The following is a 26,299-nucleotide window of genomic DNA, read 5'->3' as shown; positions in this document are numbered from 1 at the left end:
GACGCCTTCTAAATCAACGGAGCCTTGTTGGTTTGATACCGCGTGCTCCAAGGCTCTCAGCAAATTACATATGGCACTAAGAAATAATTCAAGAGATAAGGATAGGGTCAGCTATCTCCGTTATCAATATAAGGAAACTAGGAAGGTAAGACTCAGTGCTTTGAAACAGGAGGCTTGGGAAACTCTCTAACATGCAGTACTCTCTAAAAATTCAAGAGAGTTTTGGGCTTTAATTAACTCTCCCTTTCTGAAACAAGATACAGGTCCAAATTTAGAAGTACACGTGGGTGAGGACTCTAGGGTCTCCCACCATACTAATATATTTGGGTTTGATTCTGAAGGAGAAAATCTACAACTAACCATACACAAACCTCCATAACATTTTCTATGGCAGAGGTGAGATGTGATCTGCTGCAATGTTGTAGTGCCAAAGCTCCGGGTCCAGACAGAGCCACTATAGATTTCTTTTTTGATAACTCAGACCTCTGGATAACACTGTTTACAAATGTGTTCAATACAATTGCGGTGGTTAGGCCTCCCGACTTTTGGAAGAAGACAATTATTCCTCCAATATATAAAAAGGGTGATAACTCATTGCCTAAAAATTACAGGCCCATTTCTCTTTTGGACGGTGCAGTTAAGTTGATGGGCTGTCTATTATTAAATAGATTGGAGTACCGGGCCACTGGAAAAAATATTTTAATTTCGGCACAATACGGTTTTAAAAAATGGCAAGGGACCATAGACCACTGTTTAAATTTGAAATTGATTGCAGCGAAATATACCCTAGCTAATGAAGGCATAATTTACATGGCTTTTGTGGATCCCACTGCAACGTTCGATTGTATTTCATACTCCAAATTGTGGAGAATTATTAAGGAAATGGGTGTAGATGAGGCCATCATAATATTCATGAGACAATTGAATTCCGAATCATCAGTGTGTGTACAGTATGGTAGCCACGGGGAATGCACAAGATGGTTCCCTATCCTTAGGGTAGTCGGGCAGGGCTGTGTCCTGGTTCCCTTTTTGTTTTCTGTTTACACAAACGGGGTTGAATCCGCAGTGGTAAATTATACAATTGATGTCCCTATGGTAAACAGAATGCGCATACCCATACTGTTATACACAGATGATGCAGTATTGATAGCCAGGACATGGATTACACTGCAAAAGCTTATTGATGAGTATGTCCTCTATATGGCTTCATTGGACCTTTTGGTAAATAAAACAAAAACCTATATTCTGATTATGGGGAAACGGCCCAAAAGATCTCCCTCTTTTCATATTGCAGGCCGTAGAGTGGAAATTACTCAAACCTTTTTATATTTGGGTGTTTTATTTAATAGCTCAGTCTCATGGACAAATATAGTAGCTAACAGATGTACTAAGTGAGAAAGAAGTATTCTGGCCATATCTTCTTTTATGAAAAAACTAGGCTCTAAGCCACTAGAGGCAATACAAAAGATCTATTTAGCAAAATAAATCACAACCGCTACATATGGGGCAGGGATTTCGGGAATGGCAAATGTTGACACCCTACAGAGTATAAGACTGCTTTTACAAAAAACATTTAGCATTACCTAAAAGCTGTTATAATTTTAATCTGCATAAAGAGTTGAATGCACCATATATATCAGAAGTAATCTGCTTTGCCCCAGTTTTACTATGGCATTCAATTTGGAGAAAGAAAACTGTGGCCCTAACACAAAATATTATTAGGGATTATTTAACCCTTGATCAGACACAGAGTGTTCCCTGGATCCAATATGTAAAATAATCATTAATTGCTTTGGGACTTCAATATCTTTTCATGGATCCAGCTAATTGTCAAAAGATCTCAAACGCTGAAATTAAAAATCTTTTTCTAACAAGCAGATGGAATGATAGGCATGAAAGAAATTGTAATAAAACTATGGTAAAATTACACTCCGAGTTACCTTTTATCCCTTTGGTCTCCAACTCCTATTTGGCTTTTATTACTAATATGCGCCACCGTTTTTTATTGGTGAGATTTCGATTAAATCTCATTCCTTGTATTATGGGCTACCCCGCGGGAATTTACTCTCCGAATGAATTGCCAGTTTGTCCGTGTGATGGAACCTCCTCAGAAACCAATTTGGAATTTATTTTTTTCTGTAAATTTTACTTGAAGCACCATAAAAAATGTGTTGTTCCACTTATATGGAAATATAAATTTACACAGTCACCCTGCTCTGTACTTTTGCCAAATGCTTTCTGATCCCTTTGGGTGATATTCAGTGCTTTAAATGGGAAAAAAATAGTGCAGGTACTCATTTAAATGGGGCGAGAGGGCGGGAATAGGGGCGGGGCTAAGAGCAAGACATGCTGATATCTATTGACTTCAATATTAGTTGCAGCACATACCAAAACACATGAGAAATGCGTTTCTATAAATGAAACAGGTTAATTCGATAACACAAAACGACAGTCAAACGCGGTGATGTTTGAACATTTCCTTGTTATATAATGTTTGCAGCTTCCATACTGTTGCTTGGAGAGAGACAGACACACAAGCACGCACACACGCACACACGCTTTTAATATACCTCCCAACAGTGTACCGAATCTCTCCCTTTCTCTCTCTTTTTTTTCCCTCACACAAAAACAGGCACACAGAAAAATATAAGCACACACTCAGGCAAAAGAATCGGGTAGGATTAAAGCTATTTTAACCTCGTAACCTTTTGCTTTCTTAATTGCGCTGTCACTGGGCTGGCTAGATCCGGTGTTTGCAACACAGCATGATGGTGAACACCAGGACGGTATACAAATGAGCCCCTGCTGAATAGTTCAGCGGGGGCTCAGCTCACCAGTCACGGCTACAGACATGCCTTGGCTGTCAGACAGGTCACCAGCACTAGCAGCCACTGCACCTAGCGTTTGAGAGTACCGGTACTCTCCTTGGCAGCAGAGAAGTGCCGGTACTCCGAGTGCTAAAAATAAGAAGTGCCGGTACTCAGTACCGGTGAGTACTGGCCCATTTAAAGCACTGGTGATATTGCCTTGCATCTTATTTCTGTTTGGCGATTATGACCAGGAGATCTATCGTTTTTTAATAAACCAATTGATCACATTTTTTACATTTTCTATTAAGATGTTTTTACACAGAACCATGTGTATTACATAATGAATTGGATTATTGGGAGACCAGTCAAGGATGGTTTTTAGTTTTTGTATAAATTGTGTTTTAATTTTTTTATAATTGTTATTGATGTAGAACTCTGATTTTGTGTACTTTGAGTTGATATGTTTTGTAAAATACTATTGAATGTCATGTTAACTGTAAGATGCCACTGGTGGATGTACTGTATTGTACTTTTATGATCTTATTTTAAGATCGAATAAAGTTATTTTACTGACTGTGTCGTGGATGTTGTTGGTTTCTATGAAGTGCGTTAGCCTGTAGTTCTTGAGGTCCGTAGGGTCTGTGGAGCGCTTTTCCGTTCATCGGGGAACGCGCCTGTTTCAGAGGTGCAGTTGATTGTCCGTCGTAGTCTGGTGCGATGGAAGATGTGCGGCGGCAAGGGTCAGTGGGTGCTCTGGAGTGGATGCTCTTCATAGTCTTTTCAGTATCTTCTGTGGTGACTAAGGTCTAGGTGAGTAGGGTCGGCTGGGTGGCGTTGCTGGTGGAAGATGTAAGGTCGGTGCCTTGGTCTTGGTTGTCGATGTAGTGGTATAAAGTCCTGATCTTGTGGTGGAAGGAGCTGAGTTTGTTGCAGAGGTCCTGGGATGCAGGGACATCGGAGATTTCGCCGTGGGGTCTGGTGAATTCTTGTGTTAACTCCAGTGCATAGCCTACACTGGAGGTCCATCTCTCACTGGTAATTACAATCAATAAAAATGAATTGCGAGAAATAGTAAGAACCATAGGACATATTAGAAAACTGAAATGTTGTTAGCTCCACCGAAGACAGAAAATTGTCAGAGAGCCAAATACTGTCTGGTACAAATGACCTGCTCCAATAGTCTAGTGTTCGCCTTGCTGTTTCTCATAGTTTCATTTAGAACGTTCTCCCTTCAGTGGGTGGATTGTTCTAAAAGCAAACCAAGCGTGCTGCTCCGGTAAGAAACTTAGCTATGGGACCTTTAATGACCAGTACAGTCTCCCTCAGCAGGCTAAAGTGCTAGATTAATGTGGTGACCAATACGATTAGATAGGGAAAAGCCAAAGCTGATGTGGTCTTTCCACACAAAAGACACATAAGTAAAACTGAAGCAGAAAAATGTTAATACGTAATTCACAATGTGCACCACTTTCATTAATACCAGATTCTAAACTGGTTATTCACTGCTAAAACATCATGCCAGTGGGAACAAAAGTTGTTTATTTACTGTTGCTACATCATAAAAGAATTCCAGGCTACTCTGGGCTCTGAGAGACCCTGTTGGTGCAGTGCTGCCTCTCTGTTCCAATGAAATGAATGAGCACAGCTTCAGGAAAGGGGTCAGGAAGGCACAGAGGGTGGTGGAGATTGGTGGAAGGAGGCCATTTTTAGGTCGAGCCTAGGGAGCGTGCATGACCTGCTGTAATCACTATACGGAGTGTAAGCCTGCCTGTTGCATTTTATCACCATAGTGCTCGCTTCACGGTGCCGCTGCACGGGCTGCTGCACGGGGTGGGCGTGGAGGTGGTAGTGGTGGTTGTGGTGAATGAATGATGATGGGTGATGAGAAATATGTAAAGCGCAACAAATACCCTGGGGTGTCTAGGCGCTGCCTTTGATAAATACTGGTCAAGAGTAGAACAAAGAGTTAAATTATGCTGTAAACAGACACGTTTTTAGGCCCTTTCTGAATTTAAGGAGGTTGGATTATTTCTTCAGCACAGTAGGCAAGGAGTTCCATAGGCTGGCAGGTGTAGCAGAGAAACTGTTTCCTCCCCATCTAACCTTGTTAACTCTAGGAACAATTAAATTTCCCATTTCGGCAGATCTAAGGGATCTGGTTGGAATGTATGGCTTTAGAAATGTCTTCAGTTGTGTGGGCCCCATTTTGTTAAGAGATTTGAACGTGACATAATTTAAATTGAATCCTCTTGGCCACAGGTAGTCAGTGGAGTCGGACCAGGGCTGTGGAAACTGAATGCCCAAGAGTATTCTTACTGCTGCATTCTGGGCCATTTAAAGTTTATTGATACTGTGCCTCGGAGCAGTGGAGAAGAGTGTGTTACAATAGTCCAGTCTTGAGGAAATCAACACAGACTACCGTCTTCCTTAAATCCAAGGGTATAGAAGGAAGGATTTCCCTCAATATTTTCATGATAAAGCAAGCAGAAATGACCAGATTTATTTGTGCCTCGAAGGACAACATGGTGTCAAAAATGACACCTAGGTTTTTAGCCTTGTGCACTGGGTTAGGTAAGGGGCCCAAGTTGAACCGGCCACCAATTGTTTGTCCAAAATGATGGGATTATTCCCCAGCAGCAAGACTTAAGTCTTGGAGGAGTTCAATTTCAGACAGTTGTCTGTCATCCATCTTGCTATATGGCTCATACAGTCACAACCTAGATGCTGTCTGGCTAGCGGAGCTACTCACGAGACAACGATCTGATAGCCGTCCGCGTATGACACGATGGCAAAACCATAGCTTCTTACTAGGCTAGCAAGAGGAGTAATGTAGAGGTTAAATAAGGCTGGACTCAGAGAAGAGCCCTGGGGAACCCCACACAGCAGGGGGAAAGGGGGTGATACAATGTTCCCCAAGGCAACTTCCTGAGATCTCTTGGACAGAAAGGAGCGTAGTAGGGACAGCGTCTTGCCCTTGATACCGATGATCTTAACCGGTCCTGCAGCAGCCCATGATCAACAGTGTCAAAGGCTGCTGACGGGTCCAGGAGGATCAGAGCTGCGTTCCCCCCGCTGTCCAAAATCTGTCTGAGCTCCTCTGTAGCAGTGATGAGAGCTAACTCTGTGCTTTATTGAGCCCAGAATCCAAACTGGGAGGAATCCAGGATGGCATTATCATTGATAAAGGGTGATAGTTCAGTATTTATCGTTCTTTAATTACTTTTGCATGAAAAGTGAGTCTTGATATCGGTCTATAGTTGAGGGGCTCCTTAGCGTCCAAGTTAGGCTTCTTTAACAAAGGAAGTATTGATGCTTTCTTCCACTCTGTAGGAAAGTGCCCTGTGGAGAACACTGAATTAAAAATCATAGTTAATGGAATGGCTATAATTTGTGGGGAAATGTGATGAATCTTTGGAGGGCATGGATCAGAAGGGGAACCCGATTTCGTAGCAGCAATAAGTTTGGTGGTTTGTTCCACTGTTAAAGTGGAGAAGGAGGAGAGGATCTGGGGGGTTGAGTCAGAAAGATCCTGCATTTTAACAAGAGAGGTTGATTAAGATTTTATGAGTTCTGTCTATGTATGAGCCGAATGATTGTCCTGTTGTACAAATAAGTCAAAGACAGACTTGACTTTATGCTGGAAGGATTCTGCTCGTCAGTTGCAGAAGTCTTGACTAATACTAATTTCAGGCACGGTTGGCAACTTTGCTAGTTTCTTTACTGTGGCAAACAGGGCTTTGTGACATCTATTTGCCGCTGTAATTTCCTTGGAAAAATGTAGAGCCTTTTCCCTTAGAATATGTTTTTTATAAGTTTGAAGGGAGGTCTTATAATCCGTTTGAGTGGTTAGGTTTTCTTCAAGTCGCTACTTCCTCTCAAGTTTGCGACATAGTTGCTTCTAGACTCTCGAGGGGTCGTTAAACCAGGGTTCTGATGTTGTTCTTCTTGATCAATGACTCTGTTTAGGGGTGCAAATTGTGTCAAGGCTGAGTCAAGCCAGGAGTGGTATTGAGCGTTGGCTTGATCGGTATCAGTAGACTTTTAGGTAGCGATTTTTTGCAAAGTCTGGTTTAGAGAGCTAGCCTACACTTTCTTCCAAGGGCGACTGACAGAGTTCTCTGGGTGCCTTAAGAAGCTATATGGCAATTGGATATCGAATAGAACAGCCTTATGGTCGAACCAGACCATAGGCAGCGTTCCCGTCCAGCTTATTGAGGGATTGTTAGTAAAATATTTATCTCAGCAGTGTCCTGCCGTGCGGGTTGAATACAACACAAGTTGTCTCATCTCTACGCTATCCATTTGATCTAGAAGAGCTTTTGTGTCCGCGTCAGCGAATTTTTCCAGATGGAAATGAAAGTCCCCTATCACCGTAAAATTTGGGTGACTGGCTTTGCGTGCTAAGAAGGTACCAAGGTTATCTAAAACGTAACCTTGGATTTAGGTGGACGATGGATAGAGTAAGATTCCATTAAATGAGTGTTGGCCAAACAGCTCAATTTTAAAATCAAATTCTTCACAGTCTTCGATGTCCGTATTCAATTGAATGAAAGACTTGAGGCTGGATTTAAGAATAAGGGCAATGCCCCCGCTGTAGCCTGATAAGAGCGTCATGGCTGTAGTAGATTCTAGGACTTGGATCTGAGATAACTGGTCCAAAACCAGCAGCATGGCCGGCGCCAGGCGCAAACAAGCTTCCTTTTGGCGAGACCGCTGTGCAAGTTCGCTGCACGCCCGTGATTCGCCCATCTAAAGTAGAGACCAGCAGCAAGAAAGGCTGGACCGTCAGCTCCCTAAAGATGGTGGTCAGCCGGGAGTGAGGCAGGCGCTACTCTAACGGCCCCGCTCTCTCCATAACAAATGGGAAAACCCGGCGTCTGACCAGAGAGCGCAACCCGCAGCGGTTAGACTACAGTTAACACTGCAGCGATAAGAGCAGGAGATGCGGTTTAGCAATAAAACGAGGGCAGTAAAAGTTATAGTTAAACATTTAAACTATATTAAAAATAACTTTGAGCACACACATAGTAGGATACCAGTAAATTGTTTTCCCTCCAAAAACAAGTATAATCAAAGGCTTTATGTTTAAGCACCGTGCCCGCTTTTAGGTTTACAACACGGGTGCATGCTTCATGTTTTAGCATGGAGCCCGCTTTCATGATTTTTTTTTTTTTTTTTTAATCACCATCGAAAATAGTGATCATGTTTGAACCTAGTCTACCAGGTATCCAAACGCTACCCTCCCTAACAAGAGTATTTTTTGTCCACCGTGAAAGCAACTGAAAGTTTGACCAAGAGCGCCTCCCACTTGTCTTTTTGGGGCGGGGGGACTGAAATTGTAGTGGGTACTAATTGGACCGCCCGCTAATTCAGACGTTAGGGTCCAAGTGAGTTTCTTGACGAATGGCTACATCCACCCTTAAAGCTCAGCCACTTCAAAGGCGCTTTACATTTCATTGAAGAGCTCAACCCTTGTAAATGAAGGATGTACCATTAAACAGTCATGTGCCGTGTAATAATGAATGTAATGCCTGCATCCTTCGCTACCCGAGACACTATGCCACCGTCATGCGTAATGATATCCAATGTCCTGTGTTTTAAAGTGCGTAATAGAAACATTTCAACTAACCTTGCTTTTACCAAATCAAAAAGACAAAAAAAAACTTGTATATGAACATGCAACTTGGCGGCTAGTGGCCACCAGCAGACAACAGAAAGGCAGCCTCCTACACTAATCCGGGTTCCCCTCCTCTACCCCCATTCCGTTTTATAAAGGATATCGTTCACCTACTCTGTGGTCAGTCCTTCCAGATAGATCCTTGTTCTGTTTCTTGCTCTTGCCATCATGCTAATGTATTGGCCGCTTCTCATGCTCTCCCAGAGGTTGTTTGTCTCCATTCGTTTCTCTCCTCCCGGTTTGTCACTGTACTCGGATGGATGGCTGCCCCTGTTAAAGAATTCAGCTTCAGTATCTCTTTACCTTCTTCTAGTGTTCTGGACGAAACTTTTTTATTGCCCAATATTAAGATCAGGCGAACTGGAAAACAACACTGATATGGAATATATTTGGTTTGCGCAGGCTGGCCGTCACATCTTTGAAGTCTCCTGCCAAAGTGAGAATCAAAATATCTTGGAAGAGAGTGATAACAGTCGCCTTTGAATACAGTTAGTTCAAATTTTCTAGCCAAGGAAAGGATTTCCTCTTTGTGCGATCTAAGAGGGGGAGCACGAGCTAAGACTACTTTGCGGTCTTCTGGCATTTTCAAAGTATGTGAGAAACAAAGCGTGCATGTGCCTTTCCAACTACAGGTTGCTTACGGCGTACCAATGCCTCAATTTGTATATTGTTTTATCATGAACGATTCTCATGGTGTTTGGTTTAATCAAGAGCTGCCTGCTGGTGTTTGAGTGCCATCACTCTATCCCCAACTCCTCATGCTCGTGCCCTTGTTGCATGACGTTGGTCTTAGCATGATCCAGCCTTGTTTCAAGTACTGAATGGTCAAGGTCCGACAGTGCGGCTGCAAAATCAGGTTGCAAGGCAGTGATATAATTTTTAAATTCTTTTAATAGTACATTTTATATCGCCTTTTGTGGCTGTTGAGTAGAGGTCTGCATTTCTTTCCTCAATTTTGTCAGTCAAAAGGTAGATTGGATTTGTCCTGCATGCCCATTTTCGAATTTCTACCAGTGTACTGCATCGCTTAAATGCAGCTCATCGTCTGATGGAAATAATAATAAAAAAGAAAACATCCTTTTTGAGCAGTGCGGATAGCAAGATTTAACATTAACAAAGCAGAGTGCTGGCTCCCCTCCACGATCTGTGTTTTGCCCTTCAGGCACCCATGGACTTGCCAATCCATCTGAGTATCAACCAGCTAAATCACTCCAAGAATGTGGGAGCGGCTTTAGGGGGCAGTCACAGTGGACCGGTGCCATGGCCTTGGTTGCACTCATCAGTGCGGTCATGGCAAGCAACAAGGACAATATTGGAGAGACCGCCCTAGTCTCCAATCTCTAGCTGGACATGGAGCACAAACACTGCCCACTGGCAAAAGATGAAAGGGTGGACCAGACTCCTGGTCCACAAGGGCCGTTCACCAGCACCTCCAATGCACTAGGTGATGTCATTTCCACACAATATCATGAACCCCAAAGCCGACACCAACTTGGCTCCACCCCGTAAATCCATACACTTGGCACCTGGGCCCGCTCGCAGGCCCTGGTGGATACGTGGTGACTACTCAATCCCTCCACTAAGGAATACACCTACTGCTCCCATGCCCACTGCCCCTCATCCTGCATCGACTACGTTTTTCTCCCATCGGTGGAGGCCGGAGATGTAACAACCGCCCACATCCTCCCTCAGGCCCAGACTGATCATACCACTATCATGGTGTCGATGAAGCAATCCATCTCTGGAGACTGATCGCCTGGTGGTTACAAAACGCTGTGTTAGTCGACTTCCTGCAGCAGCAAATCAACACCAATAAAGGTAAGGTCCAGTCCTACGCCGTGCTCTGGGAGGCCCTTAAGGCGGTCCTGAGGGGACAGATTATTTCACTCCAAACAGAGAAGAAGAAACAAACTCACAGCCCTCAAGGAAGTGAATGCTGAGGCGGAGTGAGGCAGGGGGGACCAGCCAGACATGCACACGCAGCACACACTGGACATGTGGCGCCTGACCCTGAGACAGCGACTCCTGGACTCAGCTTCCCTGCCCTATGTGGCCACCCAATACAAGATCTATGACCCGGGGGACAAAGAGAGCATGCTCCTACACTGGCTAGAGACATGGAACTCAGGCTAGTATCAGTCATTCAAACACACAACATGACAGTGTGACAGACGCTCAGGAGATAGCAAATTCTTTCGCAGCCTACCTCTATACAGAAGTTCCGCCCTTAACCCCAGCAGAACGTGACCATCCAATTCTAGAGGACCTCATCGTCCGAGACTGTCAGACCTTGACTGCCAACAATAAATAACCCTTCCCAGAACAGGAACTGTAAATGGCTATTCAGTCCCTTCCAAAGGGAAAAGCCCTGGGCCCTAACGGTTATCCACTCAAATTCTACAAAAAATATGCCTCCCAACCATTGCTACTGGGGCTGTACTCCGAAGCATTAGAGCAGGGCGAAATACCTCATGACCTGAAGGGCGCCACCATCTCAGTGATCCTAAAACCTTCGGCTTGAAGGACAAATGTACATCATACAGGCCGATCTCCCTGATCAACTTGGAGACAAAACTCAAGGTCTTGATGAACAGACTCCTTAAAGTAATTTGGTGATACACCCAGACCGGAACAGCTTGATGCCACAACATAGCACACCCCACTGCCTACGAAGGCTACACAATTTAATAGCTTTGATGGACATCAGAGGGATATTCCAGGCCTTGGAGTCCATAAACTTTGGCAAGGCTTTTGACTACGTCCGGCGCAGTTTATGTTCAAGCTGCTAGCCCACATGAACTTTAGCCCTGGTACGTAGCAGTCCTATACTCTTAGCCCTGTGCAAGTGTCAGAGTCAACAGAACGCTCTCCCAAGAATTTGCCATTGGCAGCGGTACAAGACAGGATTGCACCCATCACCTCTTCGCCCTAGTAATAGATTCGTTGGCTGAGTGGATCAGGAGGGACATCAAATTTAGTAGATTTAGATGGCCCAGGGGCTAAGAGGACAGAATCTCCCTGTGTGCAGTTGACACTTTGCTCTACTTCAGTGACCCAGAGAATCCCTCCAGCACCTAATGCACATACTGAGGGTTTATGTAGAATGTTCCTGGCTGCAGGGACCAAGACCATTTACTTCCCAGTCACTGGGGCGTTTGAAGACATTTGGTCACCACCACATTGCAATCGGCCGAACACCACTTTATCAGGGTATACATCACACACACCAACTAAAAGGACTGAGAGGAAAACATTGTGCCTTTGGTTGCCCAGGTACTGCGAGACATGGATGGACGGGAACGCCACTCCTTGTTGATAGTTGGCAGGGGAACCCTATTCAAAATGATCACCCTGCCCAAGCTGCTATACACGCTGCAAAACTATCCCCATGAAATACCACTCGCCTTCTTCCATATTCTACAAGCAGAATTCAAAGTTCCTTTGGAAGTTGGGGGGGGGGGGGGGGTGTGTTTCCCTTCATAGCCTTCCACAAGTCTGAGTTGGGATCCTATGACGGTGGTCGCAGAGTGGTCAACATTGAACTACGTTATTGGGCAAGGACATGATGTGGATTTATGACCGGATATTCGGCAACCAGGTGGACCCAGCTATGGCTAAAAAAACTCCTCGCCCTGGAGTGTTGTGGAATCTTCAACTTGCCCAACAGGCGCACCCGGCACGTCTTCCTCCAGCAACTCAAACATCCCTTTCCTGTTGGCATCAGGCACTAAGGTGGATCCGCTGGCATGGAATCCCAACCAGGGAGACACCGCTGTGGGTTGGCAGTAAGGGTGGGCGGAATTTGCACAGTCGCACTACGCAAAGCTCAGCGAAATGGTAAAAAATCTCCGCGAGCAAGCAGAAATTCCACGAACACGCGGAGATGCTTGTTCGCAATGCTTTTTTCCTGTTCGCGAAAGCTGTTTGCGTGCTCGGGGGGAAATATCTCGCGAACACGCATTTTGAGAACGCGAACAAGCAAAAAAATTCCGCGGAACAAAGAATTTGGGTCAGTTCCGCGTTCTCCACGGAACGCGAAATTACGCAAATTACGCGAGTGGAACGGAATTTACCGCCCAGGCCTAGTTGGCAGTTGGCTCCACCACACATTCATGTTGCAGGGATTCCGCACCTGGGATACCATTGGTATCTCGAAATTAGGAGACATCTGGAAGGGTTGCGCGCTCTGCACATTCCAATACCTTGTAGACATGCACAAGTCGTAATTCTATTGATACTTACAACTTGGGGATGCCCTGGAATGATACAGAGACAGTCAAATAGGCGGTCCCGGACTACAACCCACTTGAGGCACATATCACAATGACCCACATAGCGTTTATAAGATATACCGCTCTCTAGTCAACAACACTCCAGACCCCATATTAGCACTGAGGGAATGATGGGAACAAGACCTAGGCACACAAGAGGAGGAAGAAAAGGAGGAAGACAAGGCGGAAGTCAAGGTGGCCCCAAGGATGCTGGCAGTATCTGTGTGTTTCATGCTAATGCATCTTAAATAGGGGGAGAGGATGTGGCCTAACGGCTAGAGCAGTCTACCTCAAAGCTGGGGAACTGGGTTAGAGTCTCAGCAGGGATTCCCAACATCCCTTGATTCTGGGTAAATCACTTACTCTACCCGTGCCTAACACAAATGAATGTGTCCCGTCTGTAATGCAACTGGTGCTCATGTAAAGCACACGGTTACCTTCGGGCTGAGTTTGCGCGATAAAAAAACTCCCCAAAAATACCTACACAGGGTTTACTTCAGCCCTAGTAGGCTGAACAAAATGAACCATGCCCTTGACCCAAAATGTCTATGCTGCAAAACACAGCTGGGAACGTTTTACCGCACAATCTCTGAGTGCTCGCCCTTACAAACATATTGGCGCACCATATGCAATACTCTCTCCAAGTCGCTGGGTGACCGGTAATACCAGAGCTCAAAATGAAGCTGCTGGAGCTCATGGACGAGTGGGGGTAGGGGGTAGTAAATACACTAGATTGCAGGTAGCAGCATCCCTCCTCCTAGCAAGAAAAGACCTTGCCGACCACTGGAGAGTGGAGGCACGGCCCACAAAGGACGATTAGCCCGGTGGAATGGACTAATGCCGTCAACGCTGAACGCTACGTATATAAAGCTAGGGACTGCCCCAAAAAACGTGGTAAAATCTGGAGAGCCTGGATTGCATATTCCACTTACATACATGACTGGAACATAATGAGTACTCTCAATATGCTGCAAACTAAATGTCTTGAACCGGGTTAGGGGCTCACTGTAATTGTTGTCAGACATACTGTCCTGTACTTCTCGAGGTGTGATCAGTTAAATATCTTTGTAAAGCCAATAAAAAGATGTGTTTAAAAAAAAATAAAACAGGAGGAGCTTGAAAATCACTCCAGACAATCTGAATTGAGACCATCGAGAATACCCCAACGTAAGGAATGTGAATCCAGGACAATATCTTATGAGACTTTGATTCAACAATATGTTCGTCCAGGCTGTTCAAAGGACTTAATTAAGCAAGGAAACCAAGTTCCCTTTCATGCTCCACCAATGCCAAGTAGCCTCAAACAGTGGTGGCTAATTTTGCTGACTTTAGGATTAAAGAAAAGATAATAATAAAGGCTTTACATGAAAAATCCCTCGATGTTAATGAGGTTTGACAATAATATAGCCTGTAGGCGCAGGGATTTTGAATCTCCATTAACCACTGTTCTTTCAGCAACAGCACAGGCTACTATAGTACAACCTGTAAAATATAAACTTTTGTATACAGGTCGATTTTATCTGTTTGGGGTCAATGGAAGAAATACAAGTATTCTTGAATGAAATACAGCAAAACCCTAGTGGTTTGAAGGAATACATCTATAAGATGGTGAGATATTGGATGGTCAAGGAGGAGTGCGTAAGCAGGGAACGTTTGGTACGACGACATGGTACCAGTTGGTAGAAGCAGGGGATGCTCTGTAGTCACAGCGGGCGGGCAGGGAAGGATAGGGTGGGATGGGCAGGGAAAGTGCAATTTAAAAATGGGGAAAACTTGCAGCCACAATAAAAAATGGGCAAGTGATTAATCAAATAGTGCAAAGTCAATCACTTGATTTTTGAAGATTAGATGCACTATATACATGTACTTTATGGATAGTATTTACATGTATTTACCTTGAGGAAGATGGATACTGGAAAAAAATTCAAAGGTATAGATGGCATTTCAAAAATAAGGGTGGAAAATTATAGGACCTTTTACACAAGGTGCTACTGTAGTTTCACTTCATGCACCTTTTCACTTCTTTTCATGCACTTTATATACAGGATGCTCTTTACTCGTAAGATTTATATACATTTAAAATGGCGAAGTCTTAGGGAGGCCTGGACCGGAGACGGGTTGGAGTTGGATGACGAAGACTGGCAGTCCGCACTGTCCTCCCCGAAAGAGGTTGCCATTCCTGCCCGTCTCCGTCTCGTCCAGCTCAAAATTCTTCACCGTGTTTATGTGACGGGTCCTCGTTTGGTTATGATGGGTTTTTCTTCGGATGGATTGTGTAAGCGCGGCTGTGGAATGAGCGCCACCTTCCTTCATATCCTTTGGGAGTGTCGCGAGGTTGCAGCATATTGGCATCGTGTGCATGCTGTAATGGAGTGTGTTACTGGTGTCGCTCTGTTGCCTGAGGCTTGTCGATGTTTGTTGAATATATGGGAGCCGAATGACTACAACGTCGCCCAGGCCCGGTGGGCGGCACTGGGGAACATGATTGCAAAGAGGGATATTGCGCAGCTTCGGGGTTCCCGACGGCCTCCCACCGAGTCAGTATGGAAGGAGAACATGGACTGGTGTATGTTCAGAGAGAAGACGGTGTATCTGGTTCGGGGCAAGCCTGGGGCGTGGGGTAGAATTTGGGGTCAGTTGAACACCTACCGAGGTAACATCTGTACGCCCCCTTTTGTAGATACTCCGGACATTTCTCTGTCCCCCTGATCCTGAGGTTCCTGGAATACTGTACCTTTTGGCTGATTGTTCTGACTTCCCCGCTACCTCCCCCCCCCCCCGGTCATCTTTATTGTCCTCCTGATTCTCTACCTGGTATGGTGGGATCCCCCCGTCGGAGCTCGATACCGTCTAGACTTTTTCTCGCCTTGAGTTTTGATTCATTGTTTCTTTGTTGCTTAGAATATCTCCTGTAATCCTGCTTAGCCTCTGGGGATCAGTCGCTGCTTCGTGACATCCTGCAATTGATATGCATATACTAGCAGCCGGCCCTGATGGTTGTAGGCCCATATTTGTAACAATGCTATTTTGCACAATAAAGTTTTTCCCAAAAAAATAAAATAAAATAAAATGGCGAAGTATAAAATTGGGACATGGCAGATATGCAATGGAGGATACATATAACAGAATGTAATTATACACAGTCATGGATATGTAGTAATTTGGCATTTTATATATATTATGTATAGTAAAGATCACTGTGGATGGGAAGTCCTAAAATAATGATGGATGATAGATTTTGATAAACTGAAGATGATATTGTTTAATGTTAATTGTTTAAATAATAAGTGTAAGACAAAAGCCATGAAAAATTGATAAGCTATTCTCCAGATAGAATTCTGATAAAGCAGGCTAAGTTAGGTGATTTTTCAATGTTTCATAGGTGGGCAGACTTTGAGTGTGTTGTTTCATCAAGAGCGGCTCACAGAGGTGTAGCTATATAAATCATTAAGTAATTGTAGTTGGATTTGTGTGCTTCTCAAACAGATAAGGAGGGTGCATGGGCATGAATGAATGGACAAGTGGATGGTTTACCTATTACAGTGGCTACAATATATGACCCTATTGAAGATCATCCATCACCGTTAATAGAGTTGTTTCAGTCTTTTATAATTCCTGGTAAAGTAATTTTAGGAGGTGCTTTCAATTTTACATAACAATAAACCTCGAACGGCCAAGGCATTGCAAGACTATCAGAAGAGGTTAAATCTAGTTGATCCTGGGAGACAAATCTCCAAATCAGTGGTAATATATCTGTGTGTACAGTAGATATACATGTGCAGCAAGACTAGATTATTTTTCAATATCTTGAATATTTTGCCTTAAACAGTATATACAGCATCCAAATGGATTTTCAGATCACTCTTTATTAGAGATGCATATTGTAGGCATTTAGAAGTAGATGGCGTTTAACAAATTAAATCTGAAGAAGAACCTTGGCAGAGATAATATATATATTTTGTTTTTGTTTTGCAGAATGAACACACTGCAAGTTTGGAGATGAACCGGGATCCTTTTAAGGCCACTATTAGAGATTATATATTAATTATGATCTGAAGCGGAAAAGAGCAATTCTATGTATAAAGAATAATTTGGAGTTTGTTTAAAAAAAATAAGTGCATGATATTTATTTCTGGCATATTAGTACTATTAAGCAAACACAAAGAGATGATGGACGGAGCGCCAAAACTTTTCACTCACCCCCAGTCACAGATCTGGGTGGAATCCATCAACGTTCTTTAGCTCATTACGCCACCCCAGTTCAAACCCAGCCATATGCAAATCAATCTTGACCCTGTGCCTCATGGGAACAGTACAGCCCGAACTGCCAAGCCAGGTCTTCCCAGTGCCAAAGTGAGCAAGAGCACTATTCACCATCAAAGCATTGATCAAGCAAAGCAGCAGATGCAGAATCATTTTTAGGAATAGATCTGTGTGTCGAGTAAAGCTTATATGCAGAAGGTATATGAAGAGAGTGAGTATTCAAGGCAGTGTTTAGCCTGGAAGACATGGGAAACGTCAGCTAAAAACACAACTAGGTCACTTTAGGATACAAATACCCGAATTACAGACTGTAAAACCGTTGATGATGTGGTCCTTTAGCACTATGAAAAGATCTGGCAAGAAGTTGATATTTCTAAGATGCAGCATTTTTTTTTAGATAGCCTTCGAAATCCGACACTGGGTTGAAGCTCGGTGCAAGCGTTGATGAAGCCATTTACACAAAAAGAAGTTGATGAAGTGGTGAAATCTTTGAATGGAAGGAAAACGTGCGGCACAGATGGTTTTCCAGCGCAATTTTAAAAAAAAAGTTTAAAAGATTTTAAACCAGTATATTTCGAGGGTTGCAAACCACATACTACAGGGAGAAAGTATTCCTTCTTTTTAGGTCGCGCTTCAATCGACCTGCTACAGCCTCTTCTATGGGCTCTGGGCCACCCACCAGTTGCCATTGGTTGTTTCATATGGCATTCAGAAATGTTGGCTTGTTATTGGTTCATTTCTGTAAATGTCCTCCTTTGTGTGCTTAGCTCTCTTTCTGATGATTTCACTCAGAGAACACTTTGGTTGGCCATCACACTGTACAGCGTGTGATTGCCCTTCCTTCTGTTTCAGCATTGCCTTGAATGTTTGTAGTGGGCTGGCCCACATGTCCAGGTGATGAAGCAGACGTAGCCGAGATGATTTTATGTAGTTTATTAGTCCATAAGTAGAAGTTACAGCAAGCTAGAACAAGCCAGAACAAGCCCCACCAGGAGCAGCCTCCTAGCTGCTCAGCCCATCTTCCAACTGACCCAGTCAACACCAAATAAGGGGAAAACGTAACCCCAGACTAGAATACAATGGGTGGAACGGCACCCAAGGAAGTACTCCTCACGTGAGGAGACTGTGGCAAAAGAACTGAACGCTACCCCTCAAGTAAGGGACACTGACCCAAAACAGAAGCAGTGTAGCATGTAGAGTTGCATGGGACTGACACCCAAGTGAAGCAGATAACGTTGCATGGGACTGACACCCAAGAACCTGTGCAGCAAAAGTGGCACAGTGTGGCACAAACACACAACGTCAAGGTGAAGCACAGGGTGACTTACACACACACATAAGGACGTAAAAACACCTGGTGAGGCGCGGGGCGACTTACACACACATGACAACGTTGCATGGGACTGACACCCAAAAACATGCGCAGTACGAGAACAACACAGGTGCAGCAGAGTGTCGCACATGCACACATTACGTCGAGGTGAAGCACAGGGTGACTTACACACACTACATGACGACGTAAAAACACTGGACAAAATAATGACAATAAACGTGTAAATGGGACTAACACCCAAAACACACATCCAAAAGAAAGGATATACATCAAACCCAAGTAGTGTAAGGGATGACGTAAAAAGAAATATATGTCCAACATGGTACGAGAACCAATGACTTGGAAATGGGGCTAAAACCCATACCAAAAATAACAAAGGTAAACACCCCTTAAACAGTACCAAAAAACGTGAAAAAGAGATGTGGGACTAAGACCCACTCCCATCCCAATGACAGGGATTAAACATCTGAAAAACTAAGACCCACTCCCATCCCTTAGAAAGGGATCAAGTATCTTCAATGAGACATTTGAACACACTTTACGGACACCGGAGAGCGAAGTCTCACCCGAAAGGACAAGCTAGGAACAAATTCAAACAGTGCCCACATTCAGTTATAGAACTCAGTAGTATTGATAATGTAACACTTATTTTTAGAAGCGTGTCCATTTTCAAAAGATAGTCCACTGTTTGTAAGCTTATTGAATGCAGAACAAGTACTTTATGCCCCAATACACTTAACATACAATCCAGAAGGGAGTTTCTTCACACTACCAAAAGATGCAGCTTTCCAAACAGCGACGCTGGAAGTCAGCCTAAACTTTCAAATGATAGTGCCGTGTGGTCAGAAAACAACTGGATACGACGTCGGCTAAAAATTTTCCCTTCCAGACAAACAGCGCTTGGGTGCAAGAGTGACTCACCCATCTGTTGAAGATACTGTACATTGGAGAGTACCTGAACCCACCATCGACCGTTGTAGCGATAGTCCGTTAGACTTACGGTGCGTAGCAGTAGAAGCCGGTGCGTTGCAGTAAAAACCCTGAGGGAAATGGAAGAGGTGAACACGCTGCGGTGAAAAACGTGATTGGCAAAATAGACTCCTGGGCACATAGGAAACAACGTTGAGTGACTGGAGCCCCCGGCCACCAGATGGCGGCACGCACAGGAGACGTACGCCGAGTGGCTCACGGCGCGCACCTGCTGAGAAACGTCCAAAGGCAGCTTTGAAGTCGGACATCACAAAGAGCTCTGGTCAGTAGGAACGAAGACGTCATGAATGGCATTGGAGCGGATCCACGCGGCACAGGAGGACAAAGTAGAGTGCGCAAGCCGTTTAAATGAAAGCACAACTGTTATTTATTACTGGCCTCGTAGTAGGGAAAACAAATACTGATAAAAACAAAGTTGAAAATACACTTTGCTCACCGTGTAGGTCTCCACACTTGCAGCAGGCAAAGAGAACCGGCGAAAACACCAAAGAGCCAGTAATTGAAAATTAAAACAGGACAAATAGAACATGCCTATGCAGCGCTGGCAGGGAGAAGCGTTAAGAATGTCACACATCCAATCCCTCAGAAAGGCAAAATCTTGCACCATAACACAGTCATGAATGAGCCTTACTGACAACAGAAACACTGCACTTCCCACTGGAGGCAAAAACTGAGATAGCCACTGGTTACCTTAGTTAATGAGGCACTGTAGATAGTTTTTGAGGCACTGTAGACGTTTGTAGTTGCAGCGTAGACTTTTGTTGTTGCTTTGTAGACCTTAGTAGAGGCGAAGACGTAGGCAGCTTTAATGACTTATTACCAGGTGTTGAGATGACTTCACAGCACGCTTGGGCTAGGGCTGTCCGGTGTAGTGGACACTGGTGGGGCTGCGAGGAGTGCTTGACCAGTTTCTTTTTGTTGTGTTGCTTTATTCTTGTTGCTCTTCATCAGTACATGTAGTAGGTTCTTTCCTACACATAGTCCTGCTGTACTCTAGATCTTTAGTTGACATCAGACTACCTTTAGTGCGTGAGATGAGCTCCAGATCGTCGCCAAAAATGTAGTGGGCTGGCCCACATGTTCAGGTGATGAAGCAGACGTAGCCGAGATGATTTTATGTAGTTTATTAGTCCATAAGTAGAAGTTACAGCAAGCTAGAACAAGCCCCACCAGGAACAGCCTCCTAGCTGCTCAGCCCATCTTCCAACTGACCCAGTCACACCAGGCACCCAAGCATTCCACTCATGTCACTCACACCAACATTCTACCTGGAACACTCACACTGGCTGAGCAGCTAGAGATAAGGTGAATGTGAGCATAACAGCAGAACATGAGAATACTACAATGTTCCTACTGGTCGTCCAGGTTTCCATGCATTCCTTTTCCTTTTGCCTCGGCTTAATTTACTTCTCTTTTCACACTGACAAACCCAGTTTGCTTCTACACCCATGCATGTTTGGTGAAAATGATCAGTATTTACAGCTGCTTCTGTTGTGGAACGATTTTTATTGTTATGAGACTGCCCAAGCAAGGTTTTCATTTCTGGCTAAACAATACTTTGCAGTAATTAATCAGGATCAGCGTGCCAAGCTTCCACCAGTGTGCAGTGCAGCCAAACTCTGTCAACTTTGTTAATACAATTTAAAAGAGAAACTCTACTGTGTATTTCAGTGCCCCCGGATTGCAGCTGGTTCTTTAGTGGCCCGTGCTTCAAACTGTAACAAACATACCCGATGAACAGGGCCGGACTGGCCGTAGCGGGCACCGGGAAATCCCCCGGTGGGCCGCTCGGGTGGGGGCCGGTTTTGGACCCTTGGGGGCCGTTTTTGTTACAGGGCCGTTTTTGAAGCATAGCTGCAAAAGCGGCCCTGTAACAAAATCGGCCGAAAACCGGCCCTGGCTAAGAGCTCGGCGGCACCTCCCCTCCCCAAGGGCGAGTACTTTGCCAGGGCCGGTTCCCAGTCCGGCCCTGCCGATGAAGCACAGGCTTCCAGGTGCTTGCTGCGACCTGACAGCGATTTAAAAATATAATCTAAACACAGAAAAAAAAGGCTTCCAGCTCACAACTCGCATTTGTTAAGACACTGCTGATTGATTGCAACAAATCTGTACCAGCTGGTTCAATAATAGTGCCTTTCATCAAATGGTCTTGAGCGCCCTCGTGCAGTTTTTCTGAGGACTTCAATTTTAAAATTGCTAAAAATCCACTGGTCGGATTATTATGTTTTTGTCAGGTGTTTTTTTCCCACTGTTTCCAAACATACCTGGCCTAACCATACCCGTCTCAGGTTTGCACCCCTATGCCTTGTCCACTCTCTACTTTCAAGCACAATTCTATTACGGTTAGTGTCACGTTCTACACTGCTTTTCTAATTCTTGTTTTAGGAGCATGTGAAAAATGGGAGTGCTTTACAGCATACTCCAAAAGCCCATCAGCAAAGGGGACGACTTGAACTTTTCGTTTATTTCTAAGCTCTTTAAAGCTCATAGTCAGGCCTTCAGATTTCCCCTACTGATGAAGAGCAAGGGACTCTCTAGGGTGCAAACTCTGTACATATGAAGACCATGTTTTTTTTAGTTTTTTTTTTAAACCAGTCTCAACAATTCCGACAAGATAAACACTTAAGCTGAAAAAAGATGGTACATGCAATGTTATTCTGAGATCACTGCAAGTATTGCTACTATTCCTGGAGGATTTTCTATTCCTCAATACAAAATTCAACCCGTACTTCACCTTCGCCTCATGGAGGTGTACCATCTGCTATACTGTGCTACATCACACTGCAGAAAAACACAGACAGCATAGTACGGCACTGCACCAACAAGATCCTGTATTGCACTATATTACGTGCACACCATACAAACTATCATCTGTACATCTATCTAAACTGTTATCTATCGATCTGTTATCTATCGATCTGTTATCTATCGATCTGTTATCTATCGATCTGTTATCTATCGATCTGTTATCTATCGATCTGTTATCTATCGATCTGTTATCTATCGATCTGTTATCTGTCTTCCATCTGTTGTCTAACATCTATCTGTCTGTTATCGATCTATCTGGTTATCTATTGATCTGTTAATTAATCGGTTTGTCGATCTGTTATCTTTCTATTATCTATAAGCAATCTGTTATCTATCTATCGCTTATCTATGCTCCCTCTACCAATGTTCTTTCCCTCACTGTGCTTCATGCTCTCTTTGTTCTATTTTCATTTCATCCATCTTGTAACAAACTAGCTTTTCCAGAGGGTGCGGTTTCCTGGAATCACATATGGCAAGTTGGTATACAGAGACCAACCAATCAGAACCTACCCTGATTTTATTGCTGCCGTCTTTTGAGTCCTTACTGCTCTTGTACACTTCTTTATATGATGTCTCCTATGTGTTTATTATCCAGCACTTGGCTTCTGTGTCAGTGCCTTTCTTGGGTGCTTACATGGATGTGTAACTCCACTGACACCGCTCATTATTCATATTTCATATATCTCATATCTCGTTTTTACCAGCGTCCATCGGGGTGTACAGGTTTTCTACATCAATATGATTTTTTTTAACTTAATCTGCCGTTTCAGTGCCAGTGTAAGTCAGGAAGTTTACCATTCAATGCCTAAAGCAAGAGAGACCGCCCACACGCCTAAAAAATAGATGCTGTGTTCTGGATAATGTTCTGCATGTCTAAACACTTACATGAGCCAAAAGGTTAGACCTATTGGCAATGCCAATGCTGGTTTGATACTGTTGTAGTACGCTTCCTTAAAAAAAAGATAAGGATGCCGAAAGGTTAAATTTCTATAAGCCGAATAGCTTCCTGAATACAGATTATAAAATGATAATGAAATTACTGGCTAATAGAATAAATCAAGTTGCTGGACAGTTAATAAATACAGATCAACATGGTTTTATAGCTGGAAGACAATTATCTTCTAACACAAATTAATTAACTGAGGAATTAGATTTTTTTAAAAATTATAAACGGATCCCAGCCCAGATATATTTTTTTTACTTGATGCGGAAAAAGCCTTTAAACTTGTCATTTGGGAGAGCCTTTTCTCAAATTTAAAAGCATTTGGATTTCCACCTAAGCTCATTGAGGCATTATCCAATATGTATGAAGAGGCCAGGACTATGGTTATGAATTCCACCAATGTTGATATGTAAAAGTGGGGAACCAGTCAAGGATGTTAACAGTCCCAGATTTTATTTGTGTCTTTTATTGAGCCTCTTGCTATTGCCATAAGGAATGATCGGTTAAAGTCCCTACCGATCAGATGTCTAAAATGAAGCCGATGCTGATGATTCGTCCTTTTTTTAAGACCGATTTGGAGGATTCACAGGGGGTTTTCAATATTTACTATCAATTTCAGGAGATGGGCGGATATAAATATTTAGAAGACTGAGATTTTGGTATGCAATTGCACTACAGACAACTGCGGCCTATGGTTAACCAGAAATCAAAAAGATATTTGGGAATATACACAACTATGAACATAGATCTTTTTGAATTAAATTATATATCACGGTTATTGAATTTGTTTCTGCAGCACCTCCGTGTGTTTGAAACAAAGGTGTTTAGAAAATTTCAGGGATTGTTTTTTCCATTTATATTGGCCAATAAAACACTTAGGTTGGCATTAAAGATATTGTATAAACCAGCAATTGATGGCGGGCTGGCCCTAGCTGACGTGAATGAATACTACTTTACGAATTTTGCAAAATGTTCTTTATAACATACATCCGGTTTATAACATAGCAGATAACTATTTTAAAATCAGGAACTTTTTGAGCTTATCTAAGGTGCCCAAAAATGTTTCCTATAAAACATTGATGTAGGTGTTAAAAATGAAAGAGCAAATGTTTAGATATTATGTTATTCCATGTCTCAATTTATCTACTCAATTAGAAGACACTGTTAGAAAAACAGCCACTTTTGTTAAAAACCATAGTGCAAGACTAGGAATGAATAATTATACTTATCTGATAAACTTTTTAAACCATAATACATGGAAACGAGCATATATTGAACGGCATATATGATTTTCAACAAAAAAAAAAAGGTATGCTATAGTCTTACAATCGAATTTCATACTTATTAAAGGATCTAGATCCTAAGACAGTAACGGTTAGATTGGCATTAGTTGGGGATTTCATAGCGACAGCTCCATAAAGATCAGTAAAGGTTTGGAAAAAAAGGCTGTGGAATTAAAAAGATAGATGTTCATCCAAGAATAATTCAGACATGGCAGACAACCAAAAACTTGACTATTTCAACTGAGACATGGAATATTATAAATTGTTAAAATGTCTTGATTCTGAAAGGAGCAAAATGTTGTAGAATGCAGTTTTATAATAAATAGTTTTTGTACAGAACACCAGTGTTTTTAAATAGAATAAACTCAGAAAACTGCAGCAAATTGTTTCAATGTTTACTACAAGGAGAGAGCAGCTGGACGCATATAATATGTTGATGCTCAAAACTACTGGGCAGCAAAATATTGCAATACTATCAGACTGTGCTAGATTTAAATTTGCCAAACGACCCATAATTAATATTATTGGGCTACCCACATTTGGGCCTGAGCTCTAGTCATTGCAAAAAGTTGTATTTAGCCGTGCTTGCAGAGTTTTTAATATTGCAAAATTGGAGAACAACGTTTATACCAACGTTTGAAAAACGAAAAACAAAACTGGAGAAACCAAAAAGCACAAGGACAATGACTCCACGTTAGATTGTGTCCCGCCAAACTCTGCAAACAGGTGAGTGAGGTAACTAGAGTCTAGCAAAGCAGAAAGGTAAGTGTGTACAGATGCTTTTTGAATGAGAGTACGCTGTGAGAAAAAAACGTCGGAAGCATAAGCTTGCATTTTGGGAGGGTGATCACTGCACCACAAGATATAAACGGATAATTACAAAGTAAGTACCATTTTCTGTTTGTAGCGGGTGCTGCTATTTATCACATGCTCTGCATACAATATAAAGCTGTGCATTCCCATAGAGTATTGGGTAGCTAGCAGATGAGACCGATGTTCGAAACAAAATTCTGGGCACAGTTTGCCCATTTGTGCCTGTTGGCGGGTGTGTATGTCCGCAGAGTAATGCTTATGAACATCTGTTAAGTTGACCAAGTAGCAGCCTTACATGTATAGCCAATTTGCATGTTACCTAGGAAAGTAGTTGTAGCTCCCTGTTTTCAAGCAGAATGTACTCTAGGCACCAATTGCAGTTTGTTTTACCGTAGCATAACATACCTAGATATACCTACATATATTTGATTATCCAACTCACAAGACCCATTTTTAAAACTATATTTTCAAAGTGGGGTTTAGTAAATTCAATAAAGAGTTGCTTTGTTTTGCGAATGGCTCGCGTCTGATAAGGAATATGCTACTTACCAGTATGCATCTGTTCTTGGCATGTAGAGCTGCAGATCTACACACTTTTGCATAGATCGCCATCTGGTGTTGGGCCCGGATGTTTGCAGTTTGTTTTTCCTCTTGGAAAGTCTTTGGGAGTCACGAGGTCGGTGACTCCTCCCTTGGTCCGTATTGCGCATGGGCTTCGGCTCCATCCTCCGATTGTTTTTCGCCAACAGGGAAAGATGGAGCGTAGTAATAATAGTGAAGAAACCCATGTGTGTTGTATCTAAATAAGATAGACTGGAACAGATAAAGGTAGCCGGGGAGGCGGGTGGGCGTGTGTAGATCTGCAGCTCTACATGCCAAGAACATATGCATACTGGTAAGTAGCATATTCCGTTTGAGGCATATGAGCTGCAGATTACACACTTTTGCATAGACTATATAGCAGTTCCCAACCCTAGCGGCGACCACCGGTATCTGTTGCAGTAGTTTGAAAAAGTGTTTTTAGTACAGCCTGGCCCACACTAGCTTGTTGCTTGGTTTGCACATCTACACAGTAATGTTTAGTGAAAGTGTGCGGTGTTGACCATGT

At 43.2% G+C, this 26,299-nt stretch overlaps 1 long non-coding RNA gene across 1 annotated transcript in view; it reads left to right on the top strand.

Annotated features, from left to right (window-relative positions):
* The window catches only part of LOC146810525 (uncharacterized), a 108,373-nt gene extending 83,617 nt beyond the window's left edge, over nt 1-24,756 (top strand). Inside the window, exon 4 of the long non-coding RNA XR_014966600.1 lies at nt 16,734-24,756. This is a non-coding gene — a long non-coding RNA (uncharacterized LOC146810525). The remainder of the gene's footprint in view (nt 1-16,733) is intronic.
* Nucleotides 24,757-26,299: the final 1,543 nt, after the last annotated feature.

Source organism: Triturus cristatus, chromosome 7 (genome assembly GCF_964204655.1).
Source record: "Triturus cristatus chromosome 7, aTriCri1.1, whole genome shotgun sequence".
Classification (NCBI taxonomy): Eukaryota; Metazoa; Chordata; class Amphibia; order Caudata; family Salamandridae; genus Triturus; species Triturus cristatus.
This window is presented reverse-complemented; position numbering and strand designations above follow the sequence as displayed.